Raw genomic sequence first — 12,466 nt, 5'->3', positions numbered from 1 at the left:
ACGTAGGAGTTTGAAAATTTTACGTGGCACCTCGGAGTCTGGCTCCGAGGAGCGATTGCGGCCGAGTAGTAATTCCGTCAATACCTATGCTCATGGCACCAGCATCAGAAGCACCAGCAGCGATGGGGAGAGGTTTGAGTATTCGGGGTGGGTTTATCATGTTCCTATACTTTTAGATGGATTCCATGAAGGATTTAGTTTGTATGCATTATCCGTAGTATTCTTGCAAGTGCCTTCAGGTGAAGCGAGCAGAAAATGAAATCCTTCTAGAAACCTTATTCTATCTGATTTTGGATTGACATTTTAGAGTTGACATTGAATATTACAGATCAGTTTGCTACTGATCTTTGATCAGTATGAACTTACCATCTTCAGTTTACCTGCAACTCATTCTGAATTAACAAATTTAATTTCTTAATGTTACACCTTTTGTATTCAGTGACTCTGCTATACATTTGTTGCAGAAACCTATTTGAAGGGGTGTCATAGGGCATACACTTATGGTGGAGGAGGTAGGGCGACGGAAGGTGCACCATGGTGTAAGGCCTCTGGGCATATTCTTTAGATCTTTCCATCCTTCAGGAAACTATTCCACCTCTGTTTGTCAATATTCATATTATGACTGCTTCAACTTATTAAGTGCTCCGTCCTTGTAAGCTTAGTGTGTTATTTCGAGTACAACACACATAATGCTTCACAGAAAGTAGATGTTTTCTCTCTGAACATTTTGTGGACATTTTGTAGGATGTGTATCTGCTAAGGTTCTACAATCGCATGAGATGGTTAAGCCCTTTTGACATGTTTCTGTGTCTGAAACGAAACTAGCTTCATTTCTAATCTATTCGGGTTAGAGTTGGCAGTGCTTGTAGGGTGTGCAAATTTGTTTATTGAGTATACAAGTCTGTGGAACATCTCCTTTTCCTGTCTCCTGGATAAAGTGCTAATTTTACCAGCTAAAGTTTTGGTCTGGGGCCAATAGTTCCTCAATACCAAAATAGTTAGATATAACAAATACTATAGATGATTCTTGTTTTTCTTTTAAGACCAAAAATCAAATCTTGATCTGGTGTACTTTTGCTCACTATTAAGTGAACTTGTTGCCTGTTGAAGATAGTCAAATGACTCAAGATTTCTGTCGAACTGTATGTTGAGTTCATGAAGTACAGATTCATTAGAGCTCCTACTTAAAGTAACATTATCGCTGAAGTGCACTAGTACTGAAGAACAAGTATTGCAAGTTGCTTGACATGCTGTCACTACTTTCCATGCTATTGTTTTTGAGCTAGACATGGTGTGCTTGTATTCTTTAAGTTGCTCCTAGTGAAGAAATCTTTTGATTGCTGCAAGATTGCTTGTAATACAGCCGGTGATGCCCGGAAATGGATGGAAGCATTTGATCATGCTAAACAACAGGTATGAGAGAAAAAAGAGAAAAAAATGCGTTTAAACTTTGAGTTTTCCAAATGAGATAGTTCAATGAGATTGGAGATATTCCCGCCCCTAATATGTTTGATTTTTATTTCTGCTTGTTTGACATTGATAACCATCTTACTTTAGGACTTTACTGTTAAGGTGGCACAGTGTCACTTCCACAGGGCCCTCATGTGCATTATATTTGACATGTGAAGAATAGGGTGTTGGAGAAAATTAGTTAAATGACTTTTATGAACTTGTGCCCTTCTTTAGAAAACAAAATTGCAAATGGATTAAGCTCTATTCATTGTTGCCATTTATGTTGGCTTTCAACCATTTAATTTTTCTGAGCAATGCTTAAATTTGCTTTTCATTATGTTGTAGACATGGATGGCAACACCATGTGAGCATTAATTAATTACCAAGCTATCTTGATCAAAGGAATTGACACATTTTATTTATTATTTTTTGCTGCTTGAATATCTCACTGTCTGTTGTTGAATTGTAGGTCGAGTATGAGTTTTCAAGAGGTGGTAGTGTGAGAAACAAGCTGAACATGGAGGATGAGTATGTTCAGATCACTGGATTATATTTTTTTTTTCAAGAGGTGGTAGTGTGAGAAACAAGCTGAACATGGAGGATGAGTATGTTCAGATCACTGGATTATATTTTTTTTGTTAATCATAAATATGAGAATCTAAATTTACATTTTTGTTTTCCAACATACTTTCAACATTAGGACAGCACAAAATATTTTCTAAAGACTATATTGGAACAGGTATTTGAAACAATTCCAGCTGGATCCCATATTACCTTTTATTTTCAGTATCTCAAGGTTTGCTTCATGATGTGCTGGACCTTCCGGTTCAAAATGGATTTGGAATGGGATTGGAAGTGCTGTCTGATGTTTGAGGGCATATGGACAGTAAAAACAAGTGGAAATGTGAACTTGCACATGGTCACTTGCAAATGATGAAGTTTGGGATGAGTTCCAGTAACCCGAGTCAAGTTGCTATAATTTGACTTCTTACTCAAAATCTGTTTAGATGGTTTGAATTGGATGGAATTGTTTGTCAACTCTGGTGGAAATATGTAAGTATACAGTTGCAAATATGTCTAGGAGGCAAATAAGAGAAATCTAGGATTTTCTGATTTGATGAACTATAGGCCAATGCTTGTCTCTTAGTATAAGGCAACCGTGGTATTTGATCCTAACAACATGCTTTTTTAAATCCAAAGATCGACCTTAAGTGAAGCAAATATATGATTGATTCTCCATATCACCTTAGCATCTTTTTTCGCCTTGTGCTGCATGTTTCATCCCTCTTTACAACCCCTAGAAACATATATGTTACAAAAATACTTTGGTTATTTCTTATTATTTCTTGAAGATACTGGCTACTGGCTTCCTCAATCAACACACACCTAAACGAGATTGGCTCCTTAAACCCATAGCATAAGTCATAACTGAGTGTCTTTACTTTAAAAATACTGGGGCCGTTGAGTTAGCGATTTAAGAGAACCATCTTGAAAGCATTAGAGACATAGTAACTCAGCCACCAGTTTCCATCCAATAATATGCAGGTATATATTTGGTAAATGACATTTAGGTTCCATAACAGTACTGCGTGTTTATCTACTTTAGTTAAATTAATCTGAAGACAGACTGCTCATTTGCCTTGTTTTGTAGAGTGATAAAATTGAAGTTGTGTTGAATTCTGATCGACACAGGGGATACAAGTGAGTTGGCCAGCCTTTGGTTCGTGGTACTTGATCTTACAAGTGATAGGCATCTAATGTTCTTTTACAGGTGGTACACTTTGACAGGTGACTTGGAGTTGGTTGATTCTGTAAATGGACACTTTGATGTTGTGTACGGGACGTTTGATCCACGTTATTTTACTTGGTGAGTTAGTTTTTTTTGGTTCAAGAAGCTTCATGATATCATTTCCCATTCGGTGCTGAAGGAGTATGTAGTGAATCTTGGTGCAAATAAAGATGGTTCATATGACTTGGAAGTGACATGTTAGAGTCACACAAATAGCCATTCTTCTTGTGAGGCTGAGGCTGCATTCACACAAATAAGACGATTCATATTGAAAAGTTATATGAGCGGATGCTTGTAAAGAAAAGTGAGGGATGCATCAATTGCTTCTTGTATCTAGTTCTTCGTATGTGCATCACTTGAAAGAAGGGTTTTATATGCAGGCGGCAGTCAAGAAGAGACTTTGTCTTCTCAAGGCAATGGGTCCGAGGACAAGATGGGACATACAGTAAGAATCTGTGTTTATGTCAGCTTCGCTGTGCTTATGTTCGGTAGCTTCTATTGAGTATTGAAGTCTTGTTAATCACCATATATCAATACGTGTTATCAATATGGTAATCATCCTGCGTGGTTTAGACCAAATGTGTTGCCCTGCTTAATGCTGGGTCTTGAAATGATAGGTTCATATCAGATCCAGGTCGAGTAGATACCCATCCTGATGTGTGTCCTACTGCTAGGAGCTGTTAACTAGAAACTTTGTGAAAATGATATTGTGGTCTACTTAGGAAAGTTCCAAAAAATATTATGGAGTTAAGCCATTAAGGCTATAAGAGGAAGATAAACATAGAGAAAAGAAACATGAAGCAATTACGTTGAGCTCCCTTTATTTTTAAAATGTAGGTATGAAGATTTTATGCAATTGTGGTCTCATCATTTATTCTTTTTGACTTTGTTGAAGATGACACTTTTTATTAAATCAAGCAGTTTATGCTGCCCTTCTCTAATGCTTTCTGTTAAAATTTGGTGTATCAATTTTTGTCGAGTCTACGTTCAGCTGTAATATCAATTTTAATTCTCTACTTCTAGAAATAAGAATCTATTAGCAAATTCTTTGTCCAGGATTCTTTCAGAGTTATGTTAGTTTGAGGTTTACCATATGCTTGGTGCTTGGTGGATATGAGAATAGATGTCAGTTCTGTCTGTTAATGTAAAATATTATGGAGTATTAATCTTCTCTATTTGTTGCTTAGCTAATGCATATTTTCTTGGGTGCAAATAGTAAGGTAGATATGCTGCTTAAATTTATTCATTGATATTGTTATAAACCAACAGTTCTTGTGATTGACAGTTTGATATACACTTGTTGGTGCAGCAATTCTGCAGTTTCCTTCTGTACACAAGAAGCGGCCTCCCAGATCTGGCTATAAGCGCACAAAAATCAACCGTAAGAAAATATAGTATTAAATACTAGCTTCCAATTTTAAATAAGCATTTATTATGTCCACTGAAGACATGTCCAGAATTTGGGTGTAGATGTATTTATTCTGTTTGAGAGACATGTATACTTGAAGGCTAAACCAAGTTTAGAAGCCAGCTAAATGACAATACTTTGTTCCTTGGGGTTCTCAACCCAAATAGACTTCTAATTTCTTGGTTCCATATTTTCACTAATTATTTGCACTTAAGGTGAGACGAAACTATCACTTTGGATCTAGTCCCAAAATTATACCCACCTCAGTTTCCTGCTTTTGCAATTGCATGGTCAACCGAGAATAAATCCTTTAATGTTTCGAAGCATTTAAGCGGGCTTAATTAGGACTTTTTGGTTTATGTATTTTGTTGCTCAGACAATTCTTATCAAATGCTGCCTTTGGCACAATATTTCCCCCTGTGGCAGTTATGAACCTTGCTGTTTTGTCTAATTCCTTTTTTGCTTTGTTTTGTTCTGTAGCTTCCACTTGGGAGATCAGTAATTTAAGCACATCTTCGCCATCAAATACTGCGAGGTGTCTAGTTACACAAACGCTTGAGATAAGCCCCAACGGTTGGTTTAAATGGAGGAATAAACGCTGCTAGAAGTTTGAAAAGACTGTTCCTTATGCATTGCTGAGTCAAGTATCAGGTTGGTAATACTTCCAGTCCTACTTTACAGAACATGTATGCTGCGTATAACTGAGAGCTGCTGCTAACCAGTAATCCTGATTGAAACATTGCAAGCCTCCTCTCCTGTTGTGTAACCCCTGCCCATTTTTCAGAATGTTAATTCATTGCATTAGTTTGATGAACTGCGGGAGTGCATAAGTCCGTCGTTTTCATAATTAAAGACAGTAAGGCAAAAGTTCAAATACAATCACCATGCAAACCTTCTCTCCTCTTCTGACATTCAAATGTTGAGAAATAAACTTACGTGATTATTTGAGCAAGCTGGTCTTGTAACTAGAGTGTTTTTCGTATTAAAGAACCTATGGTTTTGGAACATGGCTCCATACTGTAGAAGCCCTGATACTGCTCTCATCAGTATTTCTTCATATACCATTCTCTCAACTATCTCACCTCAAGACAGCCTTATCTTGTACTTAATTGGGGCTGTAATCTTGATTCTCTTCTTCTATTCCATCACATACTCATGCTTTATGTCTTCTTTCATTTTCGTTTTTTCTTTTTGCTTCCTTGAATGACCTGGAGCTCAATTTGTTTGTATAATAGTGATGTTTTCTTGCTATTTGATTTGTTCAGGTCTGAAGGAGTACATTGGAGCAAATCCAGCACTCAGATCTGAATAATCTACTACAATAATTCATTCGAAAGTGTCTGATTTTTCTGGATCCAATAGTGAGTTCGAGGATGCAGAACGAGCAGACGAGTTCTACGATGCAATTGCTGGTGATTCATCATCTTCTGATGAGGGTACTGACAACGAAATAGAAGTCAATAAGGTTCTTGGTCCTTGGTGTGACTGCATCAACTGAATCCTTTATTTCTAAAAGACCGCACACTTTGTTGACTTTGTTTTATTCACCAGGCTAAGAAGATTAAACTGAAGAACATTTCTTGGGCCATAGCAAGTTTAACACTAAAGAGGTCTTCAGGTATATGCCATGCCAGTATCTCTCATTTTGAAAAAAACTGGCTACTTTTCTCTCATATTTTACTACCATTAATAGGTTTTGTCTGTTATTTAAGTTATTGTGCTAAGATTTATTTTGGCATCTGGTGCAGCACCAGAATCAAATGAGTTGAACTCAAATGTTCTCCCATTAGTCTCGACTCAAGTCAGTTTCATGGGACCATGAGGAAAGCAAAGGATAAAAGTGATAAGAATTGCTGGTCTTCTCCAGATGGTTCTGGATTTATGATCAGGGGGAAGACATACTTGAAAGATAACATGAAGGTCGGTTCATAAACTACAAAATACAGCACTTTATGTGAAGTTTATACTCCTTGTCTTTTGACATTAAATAAAACTTGAACCATCTCAATGAAGCTTAATCTCAATGTAATTCAAGAAGAATTGAAGGTATTCTGTCAATCTCTCCAATTTCGGATTGACAATTTAAAAGGTTCTAAGCAGATCTCAATTCTATGTTTGCATATTGAGATTATTACTTTTGCTAAGTGTTTATCAACCGTCTTTCCATTATTTTACAGGGACAGAAGGGTTTTGTTATATGTATTATTTTCCTTCTCTCAAGTCCTTTATCCAGATAAATCTACTAAGTCTATTAACCAGAAAAGTCTTGTCTATTACTTCAGGATGCAAAACTGTGACCAACTAATTGAATTAAAAAATTGGAGGTTGTACACATGGTATAAGCACGAATATCTTAGAGACTGAAGGGTATATGTTTAGAGAATCTTCCTCATTTTTAACATGATGGACTTGGAAGTCAAATTTAAGCAATCTAGTTTCGGTTATAAGTTTTAAATTATTTTCTGTTTAAATGAATATGCCCTAGGTGTTCACTAACTTTTCTCCTTCTGTAATAATTCAATAGATCTTATCTCAAGATTTAATAATTCTAGTTTTCAGCTGTGCTTAAGATTCCATTGCTAATAGAAGTTTATTTATTTGATGTGTTCAATCATCAATATTTAGTCTTGTTATTTATTCACTAGTAATTTCTGTCAAAGATTTTCCTGTCCAGTTCCTTGTTCGAGAGGCTTTTACCTGATGTGTTCAATCATGCTTCTACCTGATATTCCTATCCGTCATGTGATGATGCTCTTAACACTCATTTGATTAAATTATATTCTAAACTTAAAATTCATTAAAACAGGAGTTGGCGGTTAGAATTTAAGTTTTACTATGGAAACCAATGTTGGGTCTTTCTGAATTTGACTGTATACACGAAATAATCCTCTTAAGTAATATCTTCGTTTGTCCCAAGTCTATAACTATTTTGTTCGTGTGGTGAAACTACATTCTTGTGGTGGTAAGACTATGTCATAAACCTTTGGAAAATGCTGTTAAACCTCAAAATAAATTTGCTGATGATTTAGTGATAATTTAAGATTGGTGTTATTTTGTTCTCAACCTTGTTTTCCTTATTGAGTTTCTGCTAAGTGGCATTTTTAAATCACTCTATGGCAATTTGTATTTTAAGCAAGAGCACAGATGGCTTGAATTGACAATTTCTCTTTGCTTCAAATGTCTTAATTTTCTGTTGAATGAATGCTCTCGACCGAGCTAAAGATGATTTTCTAATTTACTAAAGAATGAAGTTTAGCTGTTGCACATGAAGTCTTGCTTCTTGCTTGTTTCAAGCTATCCAGTTGGCTTATCTGCTATATGTCATCCGATCAACTTCTCTTTGTTTTTTGCTTCAAGTTTTTCGAATAAGTAAAGATTATTTCAGTTTTCCTTTGTTTATCGCTGAATGCTAGTTGTCCTACTTCTCTGACTATCTTGGCTTAATGGTTTGTGTAAGACATCTTACATATTGGCACATCTGTGGACAAGTTATTCGTCGTTTAGTATTCTTTCTGTAGTTGTATTCTCTTATATACATTAACATCAATACTTAAGTGTTTGTGTCACAACTTGCTGATGTCATGAGTTGTTACTGTTCGATTCTGATTACTTTCAGATGATTGTATTATTCCTTCTTTTGGTAGTTGTATTATCTTAGATATCATGACATCAATATGTAGTGTTTATGCTACAACTTTGCTGATATCATGAGTTGTCATTGTTCCTTTCTGATTATTTCTGATGATTGTATTGTTCCTTCATTTTTTTTCTAATATCATTCCTAATGCAGAGCCTCGAAGGAAAGAAACTTCCATTCATTCTTGTCATCAATCTTGAGGTTCGCTTCTGTCTATATGTCTACCGTTCTTTAAGTTAAGCTTACATATGTTCTGTTTAATGTTCTGGGAGCTTATATGTAATCTTATTGATTTCAGTAGAAGCATTAGCAACGTCTTTTGTAAGTTTTTGTGCACATAGCCTGTATTTTCACATATGGTGAAACTTGTTCAGGGTCATAAATAGAAGTCTGCAAATATAGCTGCCAATAAGTTAATATCTGGGCGAACTGCTGATTGTCCAAAGACACATTGTTGTTACTTCATTGCTAAAATCTATAGTAACATAAACAGGCCACAGCTTTCGGATGAGAAAGTCTTATAGTGGTTTCCTTATATCAGGTGCCAGACCAAACTACAGCCTTGTTCTGCAGACAGGCCTGTGAAGAAGGACTCATTGTTGGGTAAACTTATTGATGGCACTGATATGTTTCGTGATTCAAGATTCAAACTTATTCCAAGCATTGTTGGGGTAGCTCCATCTGCTAAAGTGAAAACTTGGTTAGTTTTGGAGTGTATGCTTGACATGCTTCTTGTTTTTGACAATTGTCTTTTTGAAAAAAGGGATACTGGATGGTAAAGCGGGCAGTTGGAACAAAAGCTTGCCTGCTTGGAAAAGCAGTAACTTGCAAGTACCTCAGGCAAGACAATTTTCTGGAGGTGAGATCCCCACTTCTTTGGTCCTGGAATCTTGTCAGATGCTGGTGAATTTTATATAGAGCCGAACTGTTGCCTATGTGTTGATTGAATTGAACTATGGAGTAATTTGGACTTCATTTTCCACCATCAATTTGCATGGGTGGTCAGACCAGTGAAACAAACTGGCGAAACTCTTGGAGCCTAACTGGAATGTGATTGAGAAACATCTGACAGTAACTTTAGAACTTTACACGACGAGGGGATGGAAGAAATGAAATGATGATTGAAGAAAAACCACCTGCAATTAAGAATTGAAGAAATGCTATAGCAAATACATAAATAGCATTTCCCAAGTCAAACTTTCCAGCTAAAAGTATGCTGCTTCAGTGAGCCTCACAGGAAGTACCTATACTGTGAAGGAGCTTTTAGCTGTGTCTGATGTCATGGTTTACGGGATGCATTTGATTGCACTTGAATGATATATTTCCATATGTGGTTTTTATCTTCTTGCCCTCCTACAGATACGATGATTAAGTGGTAATCCTTCCTGCAGATTGATGTGGATATTGGTTCATCATCTGTGGCAAGGGGTGTCATCAGTCTCGTCCTTGGATATGTCACAAGCCTTGTTGTTGATCTTGCAATAGTTATTGAGGTGCGCACACTCTGGTTTCTACCCCTTATCCCGATGTTTTACGTATTAATGAATAAGTACGAGCCGAATCAATATCATCTTCAGCGGTGCCTTATCAATTCATCTGCAAGGTCATGTTTCTTCAAAAAGTATGGATGGGTTTTCATATGCTTATTGAAAAGGCTTCTAGGTTTTACTTTGTTGGCAATCTTTCTTCACCAGGAACTTTTCTATACATTAAAATAAGATAATCTTTACATATGTCAGATCAACATTGACATCAGAATGTTGCATATGTTTTCCTAGTTCACAAATTCTTTCCAGGGGCCTAATATTTCTGCAATTCAAAACATTTAAACATGGAAAACTTTTACTGCTTCCACGTGGACCACTGGTCGTTTCTTTTGATATATTTTGTTCGCTCCAACAAGCTATCGTTTCTATGCCTGGATTTCTTTACCAAAATCATCGAATTCTACAACTCCAGGAATCAGTACACACTGTCAATTATTCGTTATACCCTAAATACTGGGAACTTTAGAAACCTTTTGCACACTTGATACATGATGATAACTCCTTTGTGTATTAAAGAGAATCTAAATAAGTTGAATGTCATTGAGAAAGTCCCGAGTCAATCTTCACTTCTAGTGCATGTTGGAATTTCCTTTTCCTTTGCTAGATGGTGTTTGCACATTCACCATGTGATTGGTAGCATTTTTTAAAATGAATCACATGACAAGTGTAATAAACGAGATATAATGTATTTGGGTTTTGGCTGAAACCAAAGCCCTCCTAGGATTTCCTTCATGCTTCGGTGGTGCAATGACAAATAAGAGTCCTATCTCATTTACGGGAAAAATGAGGTTCGAGGTATTGAGATATTATAAACCATGACTTAGAATCAGCAAATGCGCAATTTCCTGTCACCATACCTTGTCCACTTAGTTTCTCTATCCCCTTATAATCTTCTTACTTTTATCTTTTTACCTTTCTAAATTTTCAACATCATGTTCACTTTCAAATTTAGATTGCTGTTAAACCATGCATATTATACACAAAAAACATGATATTTCCCTATGTTACAGGCAAAAGAAGAGCCAGAAATCCCCAAATACATTCTTGGAACCGTCAGACTAAACCGTGTACAGCTTGATTCTGCTGTACCCTTAGAAGCATGACGACCTATTTAGTCAGCAGAGGTTGCTTATCTTGAATGTAACCAAAGCAGTCCTCATTAATCGTCCGGTACTCAGTAACAGCAAAGATAATGCAGAGAGACAAAAGGGATATGATAATGGCCTCCGAAGTAACACACAGCTATTTGGTGAGACAGGATTCTTTATTGATTAGGATCCTGCTTGTATTGAAGTCATGACATTTCTTGTGTACCATGTTTGATTCTAGTTTCTGAAGATGGTTTTGCCATTGAATGTAGTTAGAGAAACTGAGCCAGACCTATGTGTATGCCCCACCCCACCCCACCCCACCCACCTAATGCTACTGACATTGAATCTGCAAATATATGGGTGTTTGTACGTATGTTTGTGTTATAGATTTATGGGCTGTTCTAACAGCAGCAGTACCAATTTTGGCTGTTTTCTTTCAAGGGTTTTGGATCTGTATGCCATCACATCATCATCTTTGCAACTATAGGCAAGTTCACTTCAGAAATAATAGATTTCTTTATATTTTTTTATAGAAGGGATAATTATATGATTACATTGATATTTAAACAATTTGATTAATGTATCAATATATTCCTTCTAAAGATTAAGTTAGTGAGAATAATGAAATAATAAATTATGATGAATTTACGTAAGATAAGATAAATATCAATGGAAAAGGATTTATGTTAGGGAGTAAAATCATATTTATAAAAATGGGATTTTAGAAAAAGAGGTTCTAACCATTTTAATGTGGAATCGCTTTGCGCTACATCAAAGGAAATGTGATTTAATTTTTTATTCAGTCTTAGTTTGGATACAATTAAGAGAATATTAAAAATTAAAATATTGCAAACTTTAAGTTGTGTTTTGATGGAATAATTTTCATCCAACGGAAAGGTTTAGAGTAAATGGAAAAAAATAAGACAAAATAAATCAAATTGAGAATTTAAATTTGAAGTCCCTCAACCATGAAATTTTTCAAAAATATTCAATTAATTTATGATTATGGTTTTGAAATCTTTAATTTTGAATTTATTAATGCAAACACAATCATAATTCTGTTTTTTTTTTTTCTTTTTTTGCATTACATTGACCCTATACATCAATATACAACGAACAGTAAACAATAGATTACAATAACTCTAAATTCAATCAATACATCAATATGATTATAAACAAATTATAATAACTCATTGAAAGTGAGATAAACATTAATATAAAGTGAGACAAATACTCATTCATCAAGTTGGACTTAAACTCAAGAACTCGAACTTTTTCATGAGATATTAGTTTTACTTTCAACCATTAAATTAAAACTTCATTGTTACACAATCAATTTAATTGGCACACAAGGATACGAAAGAAAATCAACCACAAAACTTTATTTAGTAATTTAATCTCATTAAATACTTGGCAAATAAGTATATCACATCAACAACTTTTGAGATTAAATCTATTTAGACAATCACACTATTTTCGACAAAATTATAAGTACACTTTCTCGATGTATTTTATCTCAAGATGTGTATTTATTTTAAAATT

General features: G+C 35.4%; 1 pseudogene; it reads left to right on the top strand.

The window, feature by feature from the left end:
• On the top strand, positions 12–11,139 carry LOC105162398 (annotated as a pseudogene).

This window comes from Sesamum indicum, linkage group LG5 (assembly GCF_000512975.1).
Source record: "Sesamum indicum cultivar Zhongzhi No. 13 linkage group LG5, S_indicum_v1.0, whole genome shotgun sequence".
Taxonomy (NCBI): Eukaryota; Viridiplantae; Streptophyta; class Magnoliopsida; order Lamiales; family Pedaliaceae; genus Sesamum; species Sesamum indicum.
Note: the sequence above shows the minus strand (reverse complement) of the source record. Positions and strands in the feature narration are given on the sequence as shown.